The sequence below is a fragment of the Panthera uncia genome, chromosome C2, assembly GCF_023721935.1.
Source record: "Panthera uncia isolate 11264 chromosome C2, Puncia_PCG_1.0, whole genome shotgun sequence".
Classification (NCBI taxonomy): Eukaryota; Metazoa; Chordata; class Mammalia; order Carnivora; family Felidae; genus Panthera; species Panthera uncia.
Window position 1 is genome coordinate 101,483,634 of NC_064810.1, and position 27,338 is coordinate 101,510,971.

General features: G+C 36.6%; 1 non-coding gene and 1 pseudogene across 1 annotated transcript; one reads left to right on the forward strand and one right to left on the reverse strand.

Annotated features, from left to right (window-relative positions):
- The first annotated feature begins 12,093 nt into the window (after window positions 1-12,093).
- LOC125922232 (small nucleolar RNA SNORA72) lies at window positions 12,094-12,225 on the forward strand. Its single transcript, XR_007457654.1, has one exon. It is a non-coding gene; the product is annotated as a small nucleolar RNA SNORA72 (small nucleolar RNA).
- A 2,431-nt stretch (window positions 12,226-14,656) lies between these two features.
- Window positions 14,657-27,338, reverse strand: part of LOC125921622 (E3 ubiquitin-protein ligase FANCL-like) — a 19,145-nt pseudogene continuing 6,463 nt past the window's right edge.

The window sequence follows — 27,338 nt, forward strand, 5'->3', positions numbered from 1 at the left end:
ATTGTGTAGCTTGTTATGCAGAGCTGAGCAAAATGCCCAATCCTGGTCATCTGGGCCAAAGAAATGGAAAATGTTGACTGTTTTTTCCACTTGGCTTCACCTCTGGCAGAGAAAAGGAGCCAGCCAAGAAATTTCACACTAGTGCAGACTGAAGGAGATGCTGTTGAGTAAAAAATTAAGAAATGCTACTCACATTGGAAATATATATAATTTTGAAACTATATATATATATATATATACACACACACAATATATATATATGCATATATAAATTAGATGTGTGTATGTGTGTGTATATATATATGTGTGTATATATGTGTGTGTGTGTGTGTGTGTGTGTGTGTGTGTGTATATATATATATATAATTATTATTAAATTTGGCTCAGGTCATGAATTCATGTTCATGAGTTCAAGCCCCACATTGAGTCCTGTGTTGGGCTCTGGGCTGATAATACAGAGCATGCTTGAAATTCTCTGTCTTCCTCTCTCTCTGCCCCTGCCCTGCTCACATGCTCTCTCTCTCAAAATAAATAAATAAACACTTTTAAAAAATGTTTTACAAATTTTTATAAAAGGACAAAATGGAATTGACTATGCAGGAAACCAATAAGGCATCAAATAAAAAGATCTTGCTTCCAAAGACTTTCTCTTCTATTAAGCCCAAAATAGACAGATAGCAGATCCTTCAAAGAGAACCAAACCCTGGCCTTGATCTGGTGTTGGCTTTAAACCTCTCCAGTGATTAATCTTGTTTCAAAGGTATTTTCCTAGCGATGCTCTGTTCTAGAATCTCTGCTGGTGTGTCTGCAAGCAGTGGGTATAAATAAATGGCAGTGACATGTAGAGTGTGCCATAGCACCTTCCAGTGCCAGAGCACCAAATGCTTTCTGTGGTCAGAAAACAGGTATCTGTGTGGCAGAGGATTTTCTTGATCACTGACAGTGACTGTTCCAGTGGAGTGGGGATGGAAAGGGGCAGAGCAGGACCACCCCTGTTGTGATGGCACTCAACATCAATAGGATGTCATTAGGGCCAGGACCTGGACCATCTCATGATTGGATCCCAATGACCTAGACCCAGGTACATGTTATGTAGGTTAGTTATGTGCCTAAAGGTGCCATATTGAATGGAGAGGCACCAAGAGTATGTGTGTCTGTAACCTAATCTCTTCTCCCCTTTAAAAAATTTGTTTAAACAAGTCATTTGGATGACCAGCTTCTTTGTTTTTAATTGAGGTATAACTGATAAGTGGTATTACAATTACATTATTTTCAGGCATCCAACATAGTGATTTGACAATTATATACGTTACAAAATGCTCACCATGAAAAGTGTAATTACTATCTGTCACCATACAACTTTATTACAGTATTATTTATTTATTTATTTTTTTTTATTTTTTATTTTTCAATGTTTTTTATTTATTTTTGGGACAGAGAGAGGCAGAGCATGAACGGGGGAGGGTCAGAGAGAGAGGGAGACACAGAATCGGAAACAGGCTCCAGGCTCCGAGCCATCAGCCCAGAGCCTGACGCGGGGCTCGAACTCACGGACTGTGAGATCGTGACCTGGCTGAAGTCGGACGCTTAACCGACTGCGCCACCCAGGCGCCCCTATTACAGTATTATTGACTATATACTGCTGTATTTTTCATCCCATGACTTATTTTATAACTGGAAGTTTGTACCTCCTCATCCCGTTCAACTATTTTGCGCATCCTCCCTGCCCCCTCCCTTCTGGCAACTATGAGTTTGTTCTCTGTACTCATGGATCTGTTTCTGCTTTTGGTTTAATTTTTTAGATTCCATGTATGAGGGAAATCATCCAGTATTTGTCTTCATCTTTATCTGACCTATTTCACTTAGCATAACACATTCTAGATCCATCTACGTTGTTGCAAATGGCAAGATTTCATTCCTTTAATGGCTGAGTAATGTTCCATTCTGTATATATAGCACTTCTTCTTTTATCCATTTATCTATTGATGGATAGTTAAGTTGCTTCCAAATCTTGGGTATGATCAATCATGCTGCAATAAACATAGGGATGCACACATCTTTTCAACTTAGTGTTTTTGTTTTCCTTGGTAAATACCCAGAAATAGAATAAGTGGGTTGTATGGTACTTCTGTTTAATTTTTTTGAGGAAACTCCATATTTTCCACAGTGGCTGCACCAATTTGCATCACACCAACAGTGCAAGACAGTTCCTTTTTCTCCAGTCTCATCAACACTTGTTATTTCTTGTCGTTTTGATACTAGTCGCTCTGACAGGTGTAAGGTAGTATCTCACTGTGGTTTTGATTTGCATTTTCCTGATGATAAGTGATGTTGAACATCTTTTCATGTATGTTTGCCATCTGTATGTTTTTAGAAAAAAATCTGTTCAGGTCTTCTGCCCATTTTCTAATTGGATTATTTGTGGCAGGTTTTTGTGTGTGTTGAATTTTATGATTTCTTTATATATTTTAGATATTAACCCCTTATCAGAATTCTTCTCTCATTCAGTAGGTAGCCTTTTCCTTTTCTTGATGCTTTCCTTGATTGTGCAAAAGCTCTTGAGTTTGATGTAATCACAATGTTTATTTTTGCTTTTGTTTCCCTTGCCTGAGAAGACATGTCAAGAAAAATACTGTGAACACCAATGTCCAAGTGTTTACTCTCTATGTTCTCATTTAGGAGTATTATAATTTCAGGTCTTACATTTAGGTCTTTAATTCACTTGAGTTTATTTTTGTGTATGGTGTAAGAAAATGGTCCAGTTTCATATTGCATGCAGCTGTCCAGTTTTCCCAACACCATTTTTTGGAAAGATTATCATTTTCTCATTGTATATTCTTGCTCCTTTGTTATAGATTAATTGATGCTATAAACATGGATTTATTTCTGGGCTCTCTATTCTGTTCCATTGATCCATGTGTCTATTTTTGTGCCAGTACCATACTGTTTTGATTACTATATATTTGCAGTATACTTTGAAATCTGGAATTGTGATACTTCCAGCTTTCTTCTTCTTAAGATTGTTTTGGCTATTTGGGGTCTTTTGTGGTTACATACAAATTTTTAGGATTATTTGTTCTAGTTCTGTATAAAATGCTGTTGGTATTTTGATAGGGATTGCACTGAATTTGTAGATTGCTGGGGCATATGGGTGGCTCAGTTGGTTGAGCATCCAACTCTTAATTTCAGTTCAGGTCATGATCCCAGAGTCATGGTAATTAGCCCCATGTTGGGCTCCATGCTGAGCATGGAGTCTGCTTAGGATTCTCTTTTTCTCTCTCTGCACCTCTCCCCTGCTTGCACTCTTTCTAGAAATAGAATAGAATAGAATAGAATATTATAGAATTTGTAGATTGCTTTGGGTACTATGGACATTTTAACAATATTAATTCTTCTAAGATGATACATATATTTCCATTTACTTGTATCATATTCAATTTTTTTCATCCCTGTCTTACACTTTTCAGAATACAGGTCTTTCACTTTCTTGGTTAAATTTATTACTAGGTATTTATTCTTTTTGATACAATTGTAAATTAGATTAGTTTCTTAATTTCTCTCTCTGCTACTTTGTAATTAGTGCATAGAAATGCAACAGATTTCTGTATATTAATTTTGTATCCTACAACTTTACTGAATTCATTTACTATTCTAATATTATTTTTGGTGGAGACTTTGGGTTTCATATCATCTGCTGATAGTGACAGTTTTACTTCTTCCTTACCATTTGGATGATTTAATTCTTTTTATTGTTTGATTGCTGTAGCTAGGACTTGCAGTACTATGTTGAATGAAAGTGGTGAGAGTGGACATCCTTCTCTTGATCTTAGAGGAAAAGCTTTCAGATTTTCACCATTAAGTATGATGTTAGCTGTGGGTATGTCATATATGGCTTTTATTATATTAAGGTATGTATACCTACTTTGTGGAGAGCTTTTTACCATGAATAATATTGAATTTTATTAAATGGTTTTTCTGCATCTATTAAGACTGTATGGCTTTTTTATCCTTCATTTTGCTAATGTGGTGTATCACATGATTTGTGGATACTGAATCATCCTTGCATCCTTGGAATAAATCCCACTTGATTGTGGTGAATGATCCTCTTAATGTATTGTTGAATTCAGTTACCAATATTTTGTTGAAGATTTTTGCATCTCTGTCCATCAGGGATGGATGGATATATATATATATATATATATATATACACACACATATACATATATATATATACACATATAAAATGTATAAAAAATATATACACATATTTTATATATATATGTGTATATATATATGTTTATATATATATATATATATATATATATTTTTTTTTTTTTTTGGTAGTGTCTTTGTCTGGTTTTGGTATCAGGGTAATGGTGGGCTTATAGAATGAATTTATAAGCATTCCTTCCTTTTCTACTTTTTTTGGAATAGTTTGAGAAGGATAGATATTAACTCTTCTTTAAATGTTTGGTAGAGGGCGCTGGGTGGCTCAGTCAGTTAAGCATCTGACTTTGGCTCAGGTCATGATCTCACAGTTCACAAGTTTGAGCTCCACGTCAGGCTCTGGACTGGCAGCTCAAGGCCTGGAGTCTGCTTTGGATTCTGTCTGTCTCTCTCTTTCTCTCTGTCCCTCCCCCACTTGTGCTCTGTCTCTCTCTCTCAAAAATAAACATTAAAAACATTTGTTTAAATGTTTGGTAGAATTCACTTGTGAAGCCATATGGTCCTAGATTTTTTGTTGGGAGTTTTGTTTTATTTGTTTATTTGTTTGTTTTACTGATTCAATTTCATTCCTATTAGTCAGTTCAGATTATCTATTACTTCTGGATTCAGTCTCAGAAGACTGTATGTTTCCAAGAATTTATCAATTTTTTCTAGTTTGTCCAATTTGTTGGCATATAATTTTTCATAGTAGTCTAATAATCCCTTCTTTGTATTGCTGTGGTGGCACTTGTAACTTCTTTCATTTTTTATTTTATTTATTTGAGTCCTTGCTTTTTTCTTCTTGATAAGTCTGGCTAAAGTATTATCTATTCATTTATCTTTTCAAAGAACAAGCTCTTAGTTTCATTGATCTTTTCTATTGTTGTTTTGTCTCTATTTTATTTATTCCCATTTTGATCTTTGTTGTTTCCTTCCTTCTACCAACTTTGGGCTTTGTTGTGATTTCTTTTTCCAGATCCTTTATGTGTAAGGTTAGATTGCTTATTTGAGATTTGTTTGTTTGTTTGTTTCTTGAGGTAGGTCTGAATTACTATAAACTTCTCTCTTAAAATTGCTTTCACTGAGTCCCAAAGATAGTGACCTGTTGTTTCCATTTTCATTTATCTCCAAGTATTTTTTTTTATGTCTTTGGTTTCTTTTTGGCCCTTTGGTTGTTGGGTACTATGCTGTTTAGACTCCATGCATTTGTATTCCTTCTAGTTTTTTTTTTTTTCTTCTTGTAATTGATTTCTGGTTTCAAGCTGTTGTGGTTGGAAAAGCTGCTTGATATGATTTCAACCTTCTTCAATTTATTGAGACTTGTTTCATAGCCTAATATGTGATCTAGCCTGGAAATGTTTCATGTGCCTTGAAAAGAAAAGAATATGTATTCTGCTGTTTGGTTGGAATGTTCAGTATTATTTATTGACTTCATCGGGTCTAATATGTTATTCAAAGCCACTCTTTCCTTATTGATTTCTTTGTCTAGATGATCTATCCACTGATGCAAGTAAGGTGTTAAAGTCCCCTACTATTATTGTATTATTATCATTTCTCCCTTTATGTCCGTTAATATTTGCTTTATATATTTTGGTGATTCTATGTTGGGTGCATAGATATTTACAATTGTTATAACCTCTTGTTAGATCATTCCCTTTATCATTATGTAATGTCCTTTGTCTCTTGTTACAGTCTTTGTTTCGTCTATTTTGTCTGATATAAGTATTGCTATCCCAGTTTTTGTTTTTGCTTTTTTTTTTTTTTTTGCTTCCATTTGCATGGAATATCTTTTCCCATACCTTTCACTTTCAGTCTGTATGTGTCTCTAGGTCTAAAGTGAGCCTCTTGTAAGCAGTGTATAGATAGGTCTTGTATTTTAACCAACTAAACTCACCCTATTTCTTTGGATAGGAACATTTAGTCCATTTATATTCAAGGTTATTAATAATAGGTATGAACTTGTTGCCATTTTGTTAATTGTTTTCTGGTTGTTTTTGTAGTTCTCTGTTCCTTTCTTCTTCTCTAACTCTCTGCCCTTGAGGTTTGATGACTTTCTTTAATGTTATGCGGGGATTCCTTTCTCTTGTTGTGTGTATGTGCATGTATTATAGGTTTTTGGATTTTATTTACCAAGAGGTTCATATATAACATCCTATGTATATAGCAGTCTATATTAAGTTGATAGTTGCTTAAGTTCGAACACATACTAAGAGCACTACATTTTTATTCCCCCTCCACATTTTATGTATTTGATGCCACATTTTACATCTTTATTTTGTGTATCTCGAGTAATTTTGGTAGATATAATTGATTTTATTACTTGTGTCTTTTAACCTTCATACTAGCATTATAAGTGATTGATCTACTACCCCTTTACAACCTGGATGTCTGTATCCTTCCCCAGGTTAGGAAGTTTTCAGCTATGACTTTTTTTTTTTTAATTTTTTTAACCTTTATTTATTATTGAGAGACAGAGAGAAACAGAGCATGAGCATGGGAGGGGCAGAGAGAGGAGGAGACACAGAATCTGAAGCAGGCTCCAAGCTCTGAGCTGTCAGCACAGAGTCCGTCGTGGAGCTCGAACCCCCAAATCACGAGATCATGACCTGAGCCGAAGTCAGACACTTAACCCACTGAGCCACCCAGGTGCCCCTTCAGCTATTACTTCTTAAAACAAGTTTTCTGCCCTCTTCTCTCTCTCTTCTCCTTCTAGGGCCCCTATAATGCACATGGTAGTATACTTGATGTTGTTTCATCCTAACTTATCCTCACTTTTTACTTCTTTTTTTCTTTTTGATGTTCAGAGTGGTTGCTTTCAACTTCCCTATCTTCCAGAGTGCTGAACTATTCTTCTGCATCCTCAAATCTATTATTCGCTCTAGTGTGTTTTTCAGCTCAGTTATTATTTTCTTCAGCTCTGATAGGTTCTTTTTTAAATTTTTTTAAATCTCTTTGTTGAAGTTCTCACTGATTTCATTCACTCTTCTCTCATCTGTTGAGTATCTTTATGACCATTACTTTGAACTCTTAATCAGGTAGATTGCATTTCTCCATCTCCATTTAGCTCTTTTTCTGGGGGTTCATCTTGTTCTTCTATTTTGGAACATATTCCACTATCTCCTCATTTTGCCTCTCTGTTTTTGCATATTAGTTAAGTCACCTATATCTCCTGGTCTTGAAAGTAGTGGCCTGTATAGAAGTCCTGTCGTGGCCAGTAGTGCATTTCCTCTTGGTCACAGAACCTGGTGCTCCAGGGGGTCCTCTATGCGGGCTGTGTGAGCCCTCTTGTTGTGGGTGGGCTGAAACTGCTATGGACACACTGGTAGGTTGAACTGCCCCCAGCTTGGCTGTCAGCAATGACTGGTCAAGATTGATGTGGGCACACTGGCTGCCATGTCTTGCCCCAATCCCTGCATTGCCAGCTGAGAGGCCAGGCTGTGGCTACTGCAGGAGTGCTGGTTGGTGGGGCTAGGTCCCCCTCTCCATGGGTCAGGAGTCACTCTGGACAGGTGCCAATATCAGCTCCAACTCCCCACTGGGTGTGGCAGGTGGTAGTCACTCTGGGAAGTCATTAGTCCCAAATGAGTATGTTTACTAGGTATGGCAATGTAGAAGGCACTTTGGACACCTGCCATAGCAGGCAGGTTGGGTGTGGTAGGTCTAAAGGGGAAAGCTGGGGTGGGGCAAGTGGTGTTGACAAGGTAAATGGAGGATGTCAGAACTGCCTCCCACAGGTGTTTGACTAGAAAGGCTGAAGGAAGACAAGAAAAATGGTGCCCACTAGCCCTTCCATTCCAAGAGAAAGCTCCTGCAGATCCCTGTCCCTCTGGCACATGTCCTAAATTATTCAACAAATCTTTCACATATAACCCAGGTGCTTTTCAAATTGCTACTTCTGTGCCAGATCTTGGAACAAGTGATACACTGCACTGGCTCTTTAAGAGCAGAGTTATAGCCATCTACTTCTCCCAGAGTTAAGCCCAGCTACTTTCCAAAGCTCCTGGAGTTAAGCCCTGCTGATTTTCAAAGACAGACATTATCATAGCTCATCTTCCTTGTGCAGGTCCCCAAGGCTGGAGGTGCCCAGTGTGGTACTTGACCCCTTTGCTCCTCTGTGCCTCTGATGTCCCTCCTACTTGTGGGTTGCCACACCAGGGGTTTGGTTGGCAACAGAATCTCTGCCTCTCCTACCCTTTTTGATGTAGTCTTCCTTTTAAGTCTTTAGCTGTGGATAGTCTGTTCTACCAGTTTTCAGGTCATTTTTAGAGTGAGTTGCATTACACGTAGCTGTTGCCTCAGTGTGTCTGTGGGAGGATGTGAATTCGGAGGCCTCCTACTCTGCCATCTTCCCTGGCTCTCTTCCTAATCTACTCTGATAAGGGCATCAGTCATATTAGATTACAGCCCATCCTAATGACTCCATTTCAACTTAATTACCGCTTTAAAGTCCCCATCTCCAAATATAGTCACATTCTGAAATACTAGGGGTTAGGACTTCAACATATGAACTTGTGGGTGGGGGGAACACAGTTCAGCCCATAGCACCATGGCAGGACTAATACTGTGTCTCCACCTGTTCCTCTCTGCATACACTTATGTTGTGACCTAAGCCTTTGGCTACATGCCCTTCACTGACAAAACTCAGAGCTCCATTCAGTTTGTTGCAATCTGTCACTCGTCTCTGAGTCCCCAGACACTGACCTTAACTACCAGTTTCCAGTTATTAAAGAAGTTGAATACACTGTAAATTTGGGGGGAAACAACTTATTAACAAAACAAACTTTTCCTAGAGAAGAACCAGATGGCTAAGGACAAATTCAAGCCCACTGATCTATTTATTGTATTTGGCCACATTGTTGTTGTTTTATGAAATCAAGAGATTTTATTTTTTTAAATCTGCAGTTTTGATTCTTTGAAAAATGCAGAGATATGGCAACTCAAGGCTGTGTAGCAATAGTTAGCTTGGATGTATTACCAGCTGCCATATTTATTTCTTTTTAAAATTTTTATTATTTATTTTAATATCATAATTAATTCTCATGTACCTGGTACATAACTAGCAATTATTAAAATGTTCCCAATTTCATTTCACCTATCCCTCTCCATGGTTTGCTTTTTGCTTAAATATTTTTAAAGCAAATCCCAGACATTTTAGTATGCCTTTGTAACTGAAAAAGATTTTTTTAACATAACCACTATGCCATTATTATATCTTTAAAAATAAGCAATAATTCCTTAATAATATTTAATATACAGTATATATTCATATTTTCTTATCTCAAAATTGTATTTTTTATAGTTAGTTTGTTCCAATTAAGATTCAAAATTACTAACCACATTTGATTGTTATGTCTCTTAAAATCCTTTTAAAATATCATTTAATTGATAAAACTGGGTCATTTATCTTATAGAATGGCCCAGATTTAGAATTTGGCTGGTTGTTTCCTTGTGGCATCATTTGATTTGTTCTTCTGTCTTTCATATTTCCTATAAACTGGTAGTTTGGCCCAAAGCAGCACTGTACAACCTCACTTTCTGCAGGAAGGCAAATTTTCTATGTCTATGCTGGCCAGCAGACTAGCCCTGACTGCATGTGATGAGTAAGCCCTTGAAATAACTGAGGTACTGAATTTTCCAGCCTGCCATGTAGCTATCTGTGGCTATGAACTAACATTTAGTGGACAGAAGGAAGTGATGGACTCAACTTCTGGATCTCGCCTTTAAAGGGAAGGGAGTCAGTTTTCACTCTCCCTTCTTCAGGCTTCTGCCTGACATGTGAATGTAGTGATGAGTATAAAACACTAATAAGCATGCAAGCAATATTCTAGAGATGACAGAGCAATTAGAATAAACCCGGACCCCCAATATCATATCAACCCCAGACTGTTTATGTTTAAAATATTATGGGAGACTAAAACTTCTATCTTACTTAAGCCACTGTGAATTTGGAACTTACTACAAAGCCAACAGACTCACTAATACATATCCCATTTAACTTATCACAGAAGCCCACGGGGACAGGAAAAGGCTCTTAATAAGCATGTGCACAGGAGTACTGTTTCTATGGATGTCAGTCATCCTTCTCCCTCACCTGCTAGGTGTGTCTTCAATTATCTAATAGGCGAAGTACCAATAGGTTTTGCAGGGATGGCATATGCATGAGCTCAATAAGGAATCTTCCCTTACAGAGGCCAGCCCTGCCAATGTTGAGTACCTAATTTTCTAGCAGAGTAGCAAATCCTGGCACTAGGATGGTACCATTCCTCTAGGGTCCTGACAGCTAGCTACCTGTTGCCAGGCTGATTTTATTTGACCCCTTTCATCATGTAGACCATACCAAGAATAAATGCTTAAATTTGCATTTGAATAGGCTTCCCCTATCCATCATCCTTCTGCCAGGACTAACATCTGTTTACTTACTGAACATCCTATACCAATATGCTTTCTTAGTCAATATTGCCTCTAAACAAAAATTTGCTTTATTTATTCATTTTAATGTGTATTTATTTTTGAAAGAGAGAGAGACAGAGCATGAGCAGGGGAGGGGCAAAGAGAGAGGGAGACACAGAATCTGAAGCAGGGTGCAGGCTCTGAGCTGTCACCACAGAGCCCAACGCGGGGCTCGAAGTCACGAGCTGTGAGATCATGACCTGAGCCGAAGTCAGATGCTTAACCGACTGAGCCACCCAGGCACCCCTACACAAAAATGTATTTAATGACAAAAAAATGTAAAGGAGTAATATAATGCTCCTGCTGTTCTTATCACGTACTCTGGCCTTAAAGAACAGAACTGTAGAGGGGTACCTGGGTGGCTCAGTTGGTTGAGGATCCAACTCTTGGTTTCAGCTCAGGTCATGATCCCAGGATTGTGGGATTGAATCCTGTGTCAGGCTCTGCACTGAGTGTGGAACCTGCTTGAGATTCTCTCTCTCACCAAAAAGAAAAAAGAAAAAGAAAACAAAAGAAAAAAAAAAGAAAAAGAAAAAAAGAACAGAACAGTAGAATGGTAAAGAAGGGAAATCATTAACACCAAACTAAGGCTGCATAACCATTTGTGAAAATGAGAACAAGACCTGTACTATATTTCCTTGACTGGGCAACTGGCCATCAGAATAATATTTACATCTCCCAGTTTTCCTTGCAACTGTCTATGGTTCTGAATTAAGATTTAACGGATAGAGGAAGTGATAGATTCAACTTCTGGGTCATGCCTCTAAAGGGAAGGTAATAGTTTTCACTTCTCCTTCTTCCGACTTCAGACTTCTGCCTGGCATGCAAAAGTAGTACCAGAAGATTAAATATTTGCCCCTTCCCCTTATTTTCTTAAGAATTAGCATAATTTAAACAAGATCCCTAACCTCTTTCCTCTTCCTTTTCCCCTAAGGGAAAAGTTAGTTGCTTTTCCCCTAAGTTGCTTATAGCAACTAAGTTGCTTATAGCCTTCAAACCTCTTTGCGAGAATTCTTCAAAAGAATTTTTTAAAAACATTGTTGTACAATTTTAGGTAACCTAAAATTTTTCAGCATGAGCTTAAGGGGTTAAAATTTGTGGCAATTATATATATTGACATTTTTAAATAAAATACATCATTCTTTTAAGTAAATTCACTACAAACTCAACAGTATAGTAATTTGAAAGCTACTAACATCCATTTAAAAATATATGAACAACCTCTCTCTATTTTTTAATTCCAGTGTGGTTAACATACAGTATTATAGTAAGTTTCAGGTGTACAATATAGTGATTCAACAATTCTATACATTATTCAGTGCTCATCACGGTAAGTGCACTCTTACTCTCCTTCACCTATTCTACCCAACCCCACCCCCACTGCCCATCTGGTAGCCATCAGTTTTGAACAAGCTCTTTTTCAAAAGTCAAAAGTTTCTGCAAATATTTTCGCTCTTCTGATTTTGCAATAATTCTTGCAGGCTAAACATCTGCTATATTAAGACCGTGCATGTGTCCCCAGACCTAGTTATTTCCCTAAGTCTGGTTTTATCAATGCTGGTGATAAACCAAGTCTGACTCATAAAATAAAACTTATGTAGGAGATGTCTCTGACTCTAGGTATTTGATCATCCTTGAAAATGAAAGCAAAGCAAGAGTAATAACTTTTGAAGATAACCACTGCTAATTTGATGATTACCGGTTGCCATTAAATGAATTATAAAACTAAAAAGTAATTAAAAAAATAAAAGTCAAAAGTTTTAGATCATTATTTTTCTCCTTGAATTCATATTTGCATTCAACTTCCTTCACAAAATTTTATCCTCACGTATTATATGTTTATGCTTGAGTGTCATATATTGACCATCATTTTCCTACTCTGTGTCACGAAACCACATATATATATTGAAATTAATGTTTTTAGATTCTCTGTAATACAAGACTCTAAGGTTAAAAAAATGTCTCCTAGAATGACTCAACCTTACAACTGTTAAATAAACACAATGACCAAAACAACAAACAAAAATATTTTGATGAAAAATAATAAATATAAAAATAAAAGATTTATTAGACATTCATCTCTTATTGAATTAGAGAATTTTAAACTATATAGCAATGGATTTATAGATGAAAAATACTCATTAGTAGAAGGAGAAAGGGCACAGCATCAATTATATTCAAATTTTTAAATCTCTATAGATTTTATTTCTGAGAAGTGCTATTCCTATTAATGAGTAGACAGGAATAGAGTGAGTTTTGTTCTAGTGCTATCATTTCATTCTTTGAATTCCTCCTGAGTTTTTATTTTTTTAAATTTTAATTGTTTTAATGTTTATTCATTTTGAGAGACAGAGAGAGAGAGAGAGAGAGAGAGAGCGAGCACAAGCACAAGTAGAAGAGGGGCAGAGAGAAAAGGAGAGAGAATCTCAAGCAGGCTCTGCACGGTCAGTGCAGAGCAGGATGTGGGGCTCGATCTCATGATCCGAGCTGAAATCAAGTGTCTAATGCTTAACCAACTGAGTTACCCAGGTGCCCCCTCCTGAGTTATTTTTTAAAAATCACATGGTATCTATCTTAAAATTAAAAATAATTTTAAGAATCCAATAGCTGACAACACTGACAATTAGGTCCTCCTTCAACATTACTGCAAGTAAAGAATTACAGACCACTTGAGTTGCAAAGGACTTTTTAAACCCAATCATTAAAGTTACTTACTTTCTCATTTCTGGAAACTACGCTTAAAACCTTAACCCATACTTACTAAACGACTATTAAGTATTCCTGTTTTTTTTTTTTTTAGAAATACCTTAGTTTTCAAGCTCTAATTGGACAGAATGGTTCCCCATAAAAGTGGAAATTTCACATTATGGTTTTTTACTATTAACTAAAAACTATATTAATACAAAACTTCAATATTTGATAGTCTGAAAGTGCCTTAAAAAGGTAACAGATACACGAAGAAATGGATACTGATATGACATTATATGCATGGATACTAGAATACACCTAGATTTCTCTTTATATACATACATAGTTTCATTTCCCTTTTTTTTCCTAAGCAATCTCCACTCCCAAAGTGGGGCTCGAACTCCCGACCCCAAGATCAAGAGTCACATATTCTACAGACTGAGCTATCCAGGCACCCCACATGCAACTGCATTTAATGTCTGAAAATGACAGTTGGTAAGCATACATTTGACAGAATTAGAACAGCAAATCATCATTTGCAAAACAAGGAACTAATCTTGGTTGAATACAATATTTAACTTGGGGCATTACATCCTGACTCCATTTGGATAACACTTATCATAAATGCAGTTTCTAAGAGTACATTTTAATCTATTTTGTAAACATTAACAAATATAATCTATTTTGTGCAAATTAACAACCAAATAAAAGAAAAATGTTGGGTTACTAGCAAAGCAGATCTAAAGAAAGCAATTTCAGCGAATGCTGTTAAATGCATTACTCCTAAAAATTCATAACACATTCCTGTTAGTTAATATATATCTAATTAGTACCTTTTAGGAATAAACAAATGAGCGGAGAAGTGGTTAATGAGTGACAGCCAGCAGACTTCACTTTAAGGAAAAATAAATACAGATATAGAGTAAACAATACTATTGTTAAATGTTAATGAAAATGATTCTTTTACCAGTCTGAATAAGTGTTTAACAAAAGATAAAATACGTACTCATCCCCAATTCATTTTATGAACCCCATCAAAATTTTACCAGTCTAGATACTCAATAATTTAAAATCTCCATCTTGACACACATACAACTTCTATAACTGGTATAGAGGTCACAGACTTAGAATGTTCTACAGGATTTTGTCTTACAATTTCCCAGTTTACTCTTAGTGAGGAGACAAAGGCAGGTGTGTATTATTATGGGTTCACCATTCTTTTTCTCTTGACATTAGTATGTTTTGTTTTATATTTTCTCTGAAGATATCAACTAAAATCTTTTCAGTAATTTCTAAAGTTTCTAGTTCTTCACAGAAATGTTACATTCGTATTTCAGGGTTTCCTCCCAGACATTTCCAAGGTTATTGGCTCACCACAATATGGACATTCACCAAAAATGATGTTAAAACTCTGTCTACTAGTCAGTAGTCCTCTTAACCACTCATAGAAGAAAATTTGAAGCTGTCCACGTTGGGAATTATGACACACTTGATTAGGAATGGCACTATCCAGTTGATAGGCATAATAGATCTCACAATCCATAGAAAAATCAGATTTTTCCAGGACACCATGAGCTGGAAAATCTATTTCTAAAACATTTTTCAAATTTTGTAACAATTTTCTGGATTCCACAAATGTATGTTTCCACATAGCTTAATTCCCAGAGATTTTACCATATGGTCAGCTCCAAGAAAGCAGCACTCAGGAACTGCAGTAGAATGCTTCATGTCTACTTCTATATTTATTGAAGCATTATTCCTTAATGCAACTCTGCATGCTGTCGTAGTCCATGTAGACTCTTCTGGCTCAAATCCCCAAGTCTTCTCACTGATTTCATCCATAACACCCCAGAATGCCTTCAGTGATTCTGACACTGACAAAAAACTGACTTTGAATGTTTATTAAGGAGCTCTGTGGCGTCCAAGAAACATAAAATAAAACACCTATTCATCCTCAATATCTGTTCCTTTGCTTTGAAGATATAATATTGATCCAATTCTTAGAAGTAAAAATGAAATTTTTTGCTTCCTTTTTCTTGAATATTTGAAAAACATGCCACTGAGACATACACAAAGGCACAAGTGCATGAAATTAACCACCAAGCTTACCAAGAGTGGTATAAATGCAGAGAGCTTGCTTCTAAGCACATGGATATTTCTCGAATTGGTCTTATCATATCTTGAGTGTACAAGTTAAGGAAAAGAACCTTGTCATGGGTTTGTCACCCAGGAGAGATAAGGTGCCAGAGCCCCCGAATTTCCTGCTAATGGTCAAGGGACTCTCTCACAGAAAAATAATTCTTTTTAAAAGAGTCAGGGGATAAAAGGGACTAAGTCATTGAATGAAAATTGCCATTTCTCCTGTTTCTAATACTCCTTTTCTAAAAAAAAATTTTTTTAATGTTTTACTTTTGAGAGAGAGAGAGAGAAAGCTGCAGAGGGGCACAGAGAGAGGGAGATACAGAATCCAAAGCAGGCTCCAGGCTCCAAGCTGTCAGCACAGAGCCTGACACGGGGCTCAAACTCGTGAACCGTGAGATCATGACCTGAGCTGAAGTCGGACGCTTAACTGAGCCACCCAGGCGCCCCATCTAATACTGTTTCTAATATTCTGTTTCTAATGTCATGTTTCACTCTCCACCGAAAAACACATGAGATAGCAAAAGACACAAAGCTTTCCTGTGGGTTATAAAGGTACCTTGATTAAAGAAAGCTTCTCTAACACCAATGACAATAGCCAAATTATGGAAAGAGCCCAAATGTCCATCAACTGATGAATGGATAAAGATGTGGTTTATATATTCAATGGAATACTACTTGGCAATGAGAAAGAATGAAACCTTGCCATTTGCAACAATATGGATGGAACTGGAGAGTATTATGATAAGTGAAATAAGTCAGTTAGAGAAAGACAGATATCATATGTTTTCACTCATGTGGAATTTGAGAAACTTAACAGAAGACAATGGGGGAAGGAAAGGGGGAAAAATAGTTTCAGAGAGGGAGGCAAACCCATAAGAGACTCTTAAATACAGACAGCAAACTGAGGGTTGATGGGGAGGGCAGGGAAGAGGGGAAAATGGGTGATGGGCATTGAGGAGGGCACTTTTTGGGATGAGCACTGGGTGTTGTACGGAAGCGATGAATCTTAGGAATCTACTCCCAAAGCCAAGAGCACACTGTATACACTGTATGTTAGCTAACTTGACAATATATTATATTTAAAAAATAAAAATAAAAATAAAATAAAATATAAAATAGCATAGCTTGTAGTTTGATCCTTCTGAGGTTTTACTACCTGGTAGATGCAACATAGTAATAAGATCTGTGATGGGGGAAAGGTATAGTTGTAAAGTAAGGAAAGTCTACTGTAAAGGAGGAGACAGGAAAGTCGGGAGAGGCAAGAGTCCTCTAACTCAAACACATCTTAGGCAAACCAATTACAAGAAAGACTCCATATTGAAGCTGAGTCTCCGGACATTGATGCTCTCAGAACTTTTCATGCTGGAGTGAGTACCCCTAGGAAGGTTTTATGTATCTCTAAATGTACTTGCACCCCAGTTTAAAAACCACCATTATTTAGCATGTGTTAGTGATGATTAAAATTTTCCAGCTAATTCATGGGCTGTAGAGTATCTAAGGGTATCTGACAGAACTGGAAGAGTAGGCATGCTCTAGGAAATCCTTGGCTTACAGGTATATGGTCCTATGGTAATACCGCTAGATCAATAAAGGGACACAAATTTATATCATTTTCTATCGGGAAGGGGTGGCTGCAGTTTTGGGTGGGGGAACTGCATCATTCAGAGATAGGAGAGCTTCAGATGTATGAAATGGGTTGATGGGCATAGTGGAGAAGACAGTTTTCAAAGTACTGTTCAGCTTACAATACCTTATGTTTCTTTGGAAACTTCCCTTGATACATAAGGTTCAGTACTCATCAATCATATCTATAATACACAAACGTGTGCCCCCAAGAATAGATAATCGATTCTGGGATTGATACCCATAAACTGAGCCAATTAAATCTTCCAAGGAATTTGAAATTTTGGACAAAATTCACTCAGAACGTGAATTGTTAGACCTAAGTCACCTTAATGGCAGAATGCTTTAAAAAATATCTATTTCTTGAAGCTTCCTGATTTCTGACATTCCAGAGGTTAAGGTTTTCGGTAGTTCCTTATAATTCATGCAATAATACAGCATTCCTCTTAGTACCATTTTTAAAATTTAGGTAGTGCTACATAAATAAGTAGATCAATGAAACAGAATGGAATCCAGAAATAGATACAAATATGTATGAGAATTTAAAGTATTATAAAGGTAGCATTCTAGACATTAGTAGAGAAAAGAACTGTTCAATAAATGGTGTAGAGATAACCTCATTCCTTTTACCAAGATAAATTTAAGATAGATCAAATACCTCAATGAAAAAAAAATTCATTAATTATGTCAGGAGGATTTTCCTGGTTTGTTTTCTTCCAAGATTTCATTCAAGGTATGATTTGGGAGGCTGCCTTTTGGGGAGTTATACAAATTTTGCAACTGAATTCATGCCGAGTGAAGATCTGGGGCCATGGATAGTTGACTGAAATTCATAGGCTATTGCTCTGATTTAGAAATTTGTTGGTAATGTGCTTCCATATTTTTTTATGTGTGTGGTTATCATTTACTTACTATCCTCTCTATTCTCCACCCGCCCCCCGACCCCCATCCATAGCTAGCTCCAGACCATTTGGAAGTTAAAACTTTTTAAATCTATTCTTTGCTAGTGAGTTTACTCCTTTTTCTAGTTGAAGATTCTTAGGAGAACACAGTAAGGTGTTCTGCTTTTACTGCAGCCACCAAATATTTAAAACAACTTCAGTCTGGGGCATAGAAGCATCTGGCCTTTTCAAGCTCCAAAATAGAGTGGTCATAACTTGGATTGCAGGCCACAATAGAAGGACCTTCCTGTATTTCCAGACTGAGTCACATTCAAGTTTGGTTACTGTTACTAATTTGGGGGTAGGGGGACAAACTACTTTATAGGTGGTGCTGCGTTTTTTCCAGGCACAAAGTATCTGTTTGTCTTTTTGTGATGGTGGCAGCCACTGATGCTCAATGCTTAGATTCAATAATTCATTACGGATGGCCAAAAAAATGTTGATATTCAAATTCTATTCTTTCTTCTTCAGCTATCTGATGGACGTCTTCCATAAAAAGAAAATTCACATCATCTACTATTTGATTACCTAGTGTTACAGTTTATACAGGAAAGGCAGGATAAATTCTTGGTTGTTTTCTCTTATTTATCAATTTTCAAAATAAAGAGTTGATTTCCGAGCATCCTTCAGTGATGACCAATTAATTTTTTGGATCAGGGTGAAATCATGGATTTAAATATATTTGGTGTGTTTTTGTTCTTATTGTTCTTAGTGATACCCAAGTTATTCCATCTCTAGTCAGTAGGAGCCAGTGACAATACCATCAATGTGATGACTGGAGAGAGGTACAAAATCGCATATGCTCTCCACATTCTCATGCCACTTCTTTTTACAATTGTACTATATCTCCATTGTCAGAGCATTCAGCCATTACATACTACATTCTCTGCCTTACATCTCTCACTTAGTCTTAGTTCCGCGTAGAAGTTAAATGCTTATCAAGTCATTTTATCAATGTCACTTTAAGTGTTTTACTTATTTTAATCCCCTTCTCCAGTAGACTCATCAAGAATACTATTCCCTGAGTTCTTATGCTGATGACAGCGTGTATGGATATAAAATTCTTGCCTCATATTTTCCTGCTTTGAGTATCTTAAATATATTACTTACTTTTCTTTAAGACTAAAGTGTTGATGTTGAAAATGTAAAGACAATATTCCTTTCTTCCCTATATAAATGACTTGGGCTATTTCTCTAAGTACCTAAAGGAATTTTTATTTCTTTCCCTTTAAAGTCCAATAATTTCACTAGACTGTATCTCAGTGGTGGTCATTCTGGTCAGCTTTATCAGATAAACTGAGTGTCCTCTCAATATTTCATTTTAATTCTCATTTCAGTGTCTCAAATTACAGATTTCAGGGTTTTTTTCTTTGTCAAGATTTTCCTCAGATATTACTAATTACGTTGACCTTCTCTGCCTGTCTCACTGTTTATATTTTTTAAGTTTATTTATTTTGAAAGAGAAAGAGAGAGAGAGCTGGCATGCACGAGTGGGGAAGGTGCAGAGAGAGAGGGACAGAGAGAATCCCAAGCAGGCTCTGCACTGCCAGCCCAGAGCCTAAAGGAGGGCTCAATCCCATGAACCCATGAGATCATGACCTGAAGTCAAGAGTCAGACGCTTAACCAACTGAGCCACCCAGGTGCACTGTCTTATTGGTTTTTGACTCCTTTTCATCTCTCTCTCTTTGTGATTTTTAAAAATTTCCCTTCATTTCATCTTCCATTGAGGCATTATTTTGTATTCTTTTTCTAGTTTTGATTTTGTTTCAGTTCTCCATTTCTATCTTAACACGTGAAAGTAATAAATGTTCTATAAACTCAAATTTATGATACTTACCTAGTATGCAGACAATAAAAACAAAGGTGAACATAAAATTAGTAAACATAAAATTTTTAAACAGGGAGCTATGGCAAACAGCAGCAGTGTATCAACCTTATCACCCAGTTTGTTTCTGTATTTTGTTTTAGTTACAAAGTATTAAGAAAACTTTGGTTAACAAAGATTGGTTTAAAAAGGCACCATTTGCAACAGTTCCCAATTTGTTTTACAATCTCAAGATATTCTTTAATTAATAGAGGATATATACCTTTAATTATAATTTTTAAAGTTTATTTATTTTGAGAGAGACAGAGACAGTGCAAGTGGGGGAGGGGCAAACAGAGAGACAGAGAGAGAGAATCCCAAGCAGGTTCCATGCTGTCAGCAAAGAGCCCCAAGCAGGAACCGAACTCAGGAAACTAGGAGATCAAGACCTGAGCCAAAACCAAGAGTCAGACACTTAACCGACTGAGCCACCCAGGCACCCCAATTAGAGGATATTAAATAGAGGATACAGAAGAAGCTGTATAATAAGGTCTACACAAAAATGCGTTAATTTGATAGTAAATAATAATACATCTTGATAATCTCTAGTTTTTTGATATTAGGCATTGTGTAATATTGGTTTCAGCACATAATTTTTAAAGCTTAGATTAAAATTTAACTAAAGTATAATTGATATCCAATGTTGTATTAGTTTCAGGTGTACAACATAATTATTAGACAATTCTATATATTATGTAATTCTCACCACAATAACCGTAATTAACCATTTGTCACCACACAGTTATTATAATATTATTGACTATACTCCCTATGCTATACTTTTCATTCCTTGTTTATTTATAACTGGAAGTTTGTACCTCTTAATACACTTCACCTATTTTGCCCTCTCTCTGCCTCCTACAGCTATTACCAATTTTTCTCTGTATTCGAGTCTGTTTGTTTTGGTTTTTTGTTTGTTCATTTGTTTTGTTGTTTTTGTTGTTGTTTTTAGATTCCACATATAAGTGAAATCATGTGGTATTTGTCTTTCTCTGCCTGACTTATTTTGCTCAGCATAATATGTGCTAGGTCCTTCCATATGGTTGCAAATGGCAAGATTTTATTCTTTTTTATGGCTGAGTAATATTCCATTGTATACACATACCACATCCTTATCCAATCATCTATTGATGGATACTTGTTTCCAAATCTTTTGTATCTGGCTATTGTAAATGATGTGTCAATAAACGTATGAATGCATATACTTTTTTGAACTAGTATTTTGTTTTCTTTAGGTAAATACCAAGCTGTGGAATAATTGGGTTATGTGGTACTTCTCTTTTTAATTTTTTTGAGGAAAATCCATACTCTTTTCCACAGTGGCTGCACCAATTTACATTCCCACCAACAGTGTGCACAAGGGTTCTTTTTTCTCTACATCCTTACCAAGGATGTAACCTTAGGTACAACCTAACCTTACTTGTTAGTCCTTGTCTTTTTGATATTAGTCATCTGACTGTTTGAGGTAATATCTCATTGTGGTTTAATTTGCATTTCCATGATGATTAGTGATGTTGAGCACTTTGTCGTGTCTGTTTACCATTTGTATGTCTTCTTTGGAAAAATGTCTATTCAGGCCCTCTGCCCATTTTTTAACCAGATTCTTTTAATGTTAAGTTCCGCAAGTTTTTTGTATAGTTTGGATATTAACCCCTTATTGGATAATTTGCAAATATGCCCTCCCATTAAGTAGGCTGCCATTTCATTTTGTTCATTTCTTAATGATTTTCTTTTCTGAGATCCATCACGTCAAATAAAACTTATTTGTTCTTTCATTTGTTATATCATTTTCTTTGTATTCTAGCTTGATTTGAGATATTATAGTTTTTAATCTGCTTTATGAGAATGTCCTTTGGGCAAGTTTTCATCATCTATAGGAATATTATTCTCCATTTCCTGAATTTTCATAGAATTTTATCTCCCTTTTCTGTTTCTTAATTTGTATGTCAAAGTAGTTTTCCTAAACTTTTAAAAAACAATGTTGTTTTGGAATACTTTTTAGAGTTTAACTTTCTATCTAAACCTTGATGATAAGTCTATATTAGAACATTATAACTCTAGAGCTCTCTTGTTTCAATGTTTTTTCTAAAGAAAAATTGGCAAGAATATGGCAGGCTTACATTTTGAAATTTGATTGTTCCTTTCTACCTCCATCGCACTATTAAGCTGAATGTTCTTTTACTTTGACCTTTGCTGCCTGTGTCCTGCTAAATTTGGATTCTATCCCCAGATGTTTCTCGTCTTTGAAGAGTTTTGTCCCTGAAGAGAGCTTTACTTCGAGAATGTATATGGACCATATCATCCTAGCCTTTGAAGATTTTCTTGAAACCCTTTGCACTCCCCTCACAGAGAGACATGTAATATTGATTCTATCAAGGAAAGAAGAAAGAAAGATTAAGATACTAAACATGTAAATCTAAGATGAAAAAAAAGGAAGAAAGGGGTGCCTGGGTGGCTCAGCCAGTTAAGTGTCTGACTTCAACTCAGGTCATGATCTCACAGTTTGTGAGTTTGAGCCTCTCATTGGGCTCTCTGCTATCAGCACAGAGCCTGCTTCAGATCCTCTGTCTCCCTCTCTTTCTGTCCCTCCTCTGTTCTCTCTCTCTCAAAAATAAATATATTAAAAAAAAGTGAGAAAAATTCTCTGAGTAAAGTCCTTTTGTGGTTATTACAACAGTTGTCTAACAAAAACAATTAAGAAATAAGAGAAATTCCCCAAAGTTTCATGTGGAAACACCGTACTGGTTAACACTTCTAAGTAACAGAAACCACCTCTAGCTGAAATTTAAACAAGATAATTTATCATAAAAACGCAGAGCTGATTCAAATGGTCCAAGAGTAGGAAGCAGCCAAGCCAGAGTCTTTCTTCCTCCACCCCTTAGCTTTCAACTCTGCTTCAATCTCTGCATCTCCTTGTTTCCTCCTCTCTTATTACACACTGGTTTAGTCTACTTCCTGCTTCACAAGGCGGAAAGTGTCCGTTGATACCTGAGTTTCCAATTCCCCTGTTCCCAAAATAAGCCTAGAATTTCTAGTCTACATTCCAAAGGCCATCAGAGAGACTCTGATTGACCCAGCTTTGATTCAAGACTATGGCCAAGGGGGGGGGGGGGGGGGGGGGGGGGGCAAGTTGCTAGAATAGAAGTGTCTCCACTGTGATCAAATGTTGGCATGGATTGAGCCTGAGGATAAGACAGAAGAGGGGCAGGGCAAGTGAAAAGAAGAGTCAGTTCCTGGAAAATAGGGGGCCAAACAGACAAAGCAGGTATGAAATCCATGTTTCTATTTTCATCAACATTAGCCATGTATATTTCACACATGACCTCTACCTATAAAAAGTCAGGACTAAGAAAACCTGGTTCAAAAACTAGAAGAATGAATGAGAACTAGGAGATCTTTTTTCCTCCACTTCAACATACTTTCTGAAACAAAATCAAGACTGTGAGACATACAGGGGTGTCTGGATGGCTCAGTCGGTGAAGCATCCCACTTTGGCTCAGGTCATGATCTCACAGTTTGGGAGTTCGAGCCCCACATAGGACTCTCTGCAGTTAGCACAGAGCCCGCTTTGAATCCTCTGTCCCCCCTTCTCTCTCTGCCTCTCTCTCTCAAAAATAAATAAATGTTAAAAAAAAAAAAAAAAAGACAGTGTATGTCTATACAGTTACTCCCTGGGAGGTTATGAGCAATAAAAACAACATAAAACAAAAACCCAAACTGAATTCTGAGTTTTAAAAAGGATATGCTTGCTGAGCACTGTTTTGCTACTTTTTAAGAAGCAAATTTAGATTTTCCAGTAAACTGAAAGTGATAGTACTATAAGCCTCTGAACTATTTTGTTTAAATGAAGATGGAGAGGTTAGCTACTTAACTTAATGTAAGCAAAATAGACCAAGTAAAATACATATTGTGGAAGCAAATACTTTTAAAACTTGGCCATGAGCTCCACTTGAGAAATATCAGCTATTTGAAATAATTTTGAAATAGTGAGAAAGTTTGAATCCACAAAGAATACAAATTTCAGATCCTAGAAAATATATACTGTCAGCTGTCACTGAGTTTATTTATTGTTTTACTACTTTTTCATTTTTAAGATGAACAGAAAAATAAATCTTCTCAGCCTTTGGAAGCAAATAATTTGAAGATAAATATCTCAATTCTTCTGTCATACTCTTGATAAAGTCTTCTTAGGAAAGATGGATATTTCTCATAAATATCTATGGTACATAATTTTTTTAAAACAAATTTGAAGTTTAAAATACATACATGAATTAACACTGTATAAAATACAGTTACAGGGTTAGACCTGAGGTGTGGCTTCCGTCATAGGAGAATCTCTCCAGATAATGAATTGTGTTTTCTCATTTTTGGTGAGGAAAGCTAGCATTTGCTTCACCATTTTCAAACCCAAAGAACCTTCCTGCAAATGTACCATGATGGTAAGGGATACTGATAACAGGGAAGGCTGTGCACCTGTGGGGGCAGGGGGTATGTGGGAACCCTCTGTACTTTCCTTTCCGTTTTGCTGCTAACCTAAAACTGCTCTAAAAAATAAAGTCTTAAAAGAAAATCTTCATGATCTTTAAAATATCCTTTGAGTTTTCTTAGATATGTAGGTGCCAGTATCTAGTGTCCCTGATTGTTTGGCTAAATTGTAAAGAAGAGGCAGATGTCTGGTAGGCCCACCAAGACTAACATCCAAATTTGCATCTGTACAACAAGCAGTGACAATTAAGCCGTGCCTTCCGCCTGGCTAATCACAGTCATAAGACACTAGCAATTGTTAAATGCATCTCAGGTTCAGAGATGTTAAAATGCTAAATTAAAAAAAAATGCAGCTTAGAAGCAACATAATTATTTCAGATGCCTCTCTGATGAGAGAAGTCATTTGAGCTGAAGGCACTGAGCCATGCAAAAATCTGGGAGAACAGCATCTAGGCAAAGGGAACAGCAGGCACAAATGTCCAGGGGTAGGATGAACTTGGGTGTATTTAACGAAGGAAAGAAGGACAGCATGACTAGGATAAAACAAGCCATGAACAAAGAGTACTGAGTCCAGTATCGAGGCTGGTTTCAAACAGGGCAAAATGAGATGCTGTCCAAGGGTGAACACCACATATTGGATATGCGTCTACATACAATTATTAATGTCCTACATCTAAATATTGCTGAGGCAGCTACTTAACCAAAAACCTTTACTGAAGCTGAATATCACTGGATTTTGTTAAGGTTATTAATAATTAGGCTTTACAAGTCTCAGGGAGGCCCAAGCAGCTCGGGACTGAGACCACTCACCCGCTGGATTTGGACTTGGCTAGATAAATATCACTTAGAATCATCATTGTGGTACAGATTCATCCTAATTCTCTGCACATATTTCTGCTGGATAGAAGTCAGAATTTGGGACCCCCTTGAAGTCGAGGACTCAAACAAATGACCCTGACCACTGGGTCTGCCACATGAGTTTTGCAGATAGTTCATATGCACCTGAGAGGATAATGTAGTACTACAATCCAGCCAAGTCCCACTAAACCTAGCTGTGAGTCCTGGGGGGGGCTGGGCTGTGTCCACCAAAGGGGCCTTTTTTTTTCTAATTTGCACATAGTCCCCATATGGGCTAGCTTTGGCCCACCCCAACTCCCCCCTCACCTTTCTGGATTTTGTAACTATTACAAACAACTAATACAAACTATTTGCTTGTATAACACTTTCCAATTTTCACAGGGCTTTAATCTTATTCTCTTGTCACACAAGGCAATCTTCTTATCCCGATTTATAGAGAAGTGAACAAAGGATCAGCAAGACTATTTGGCTGGTGCAAGGTTTTCCCCTGAAGAGTGGCAGAATTGACTCTAAGTCACAGGTCTTCAGCTGGGGTCTCACTCTATATCCTGCTGCCTCAAGCGTGATGATGGCGGGGAGGACTGTAGTGCTGGCTGAACTGATGCTCCTGGCTTAGAATGCTGCAGGGGCCTTTCTAATCATGGAAAATGCTTCTCCATCCTTTTATTTTTCACACTCACTTTTCTGCTGGGCCAGCATTTCTCTCTCTTCTTCTCCTTGCCTTTGAAAATAGAACATCTGTTATGACTGTGGTGATTTTACCTTAAAAGACAATCACCAATTTTTTCACTTCTCATGAATCTCATATTCTTCTCACAATTTGTTCATGATAGAGAAGATAAATGTGTTAAGGAAAGCAGCATAAAGATGACTTAATAGATTCAGATGTTCTTCTCTGAAGAACTTGTCCTGGTATGTATAATTGTGGTACCATCATGGAGCACATCAGGCCACAGCGTCTTCCCAATGGGTGTCAATCTCTCCAGAAAACCCCCTGCCCAGATCATGCTCTTCTTTCCATGCCAGGCCTCCTTTTGGTGGAGATCTCAAAAGCCAAGGTTTGAATTCTTTCCAACTCATCCTAGAATCACTTCCTACATCAGAGTTTGAGGAAACATCCATAACCAGCTTTTCTTAGGTTGTGAGTTCTCCCTTTTGCAGAAGGCAGGAACTCTCTCACTTTACTTTTCTTCCAAATTTTTTAATTCCAGAAGTCAGAATAATATTAAAGCAGTTGTTTCTGATGCATATGGAAATGGAAACAGGTGAGTGAGAAACTTTTTACCTGCTGACTACAAAGACAGAATAAAGACAGTGAAGTGAATTTTGAATACAGTTGAATTTATTCAATGTGACCATCCATTAAGCTAAGGTTGCCTCTGTGTCTTTATGTTAAAACAGCTGTTTTTTAAAATGATGATGATAACAGGTAGAAATTTTTTTTTTATTTTGTTATGCCTTTTTAACAATGTCCTTATTTGGCAAAATACGGTCACAAAGCTTTAAGAATGGAAGCTATTGTCCTAAGGTCTGTGATACAGAATGAACAAATTCTCACTGTGGAAGATACTTCCATTTTCCTCTCCTGTGTGTTTCACCCTATGGCTAGACTGGCTCAGCAATTCTCAATCTATAATGGAAGCAACCTTCTCTGCCAAAAGTTACATGCAATTATTCTGAAAATAGAAACCATATAGAACTTACATATCTATTACAAAGGAAATGGTTAAATATACCATAGAACTAGGGATATCATCCAGCAGTTAAAAGAATGAGGCTATTGTAAATGTATGACAGTTAAAGCTCTCCCTAACCAAGTATTTTATGAAGGAAGGAGTGTATTCATTATCTAGTGTATTAGTTGGAATCTCCAGAGAAATGGAATCAATAAATGTATATCCCCTAAATCTATTTACCTACATACCTACCTATTCCCTCCCTCTCTCTCTCTCCATATATATATATATATATATATCCATATATATATATATATATCCATATATATATCCATATCCATATATATATATATCCATATATATATATATCCACATATATATCCATATATATATATCCACATATA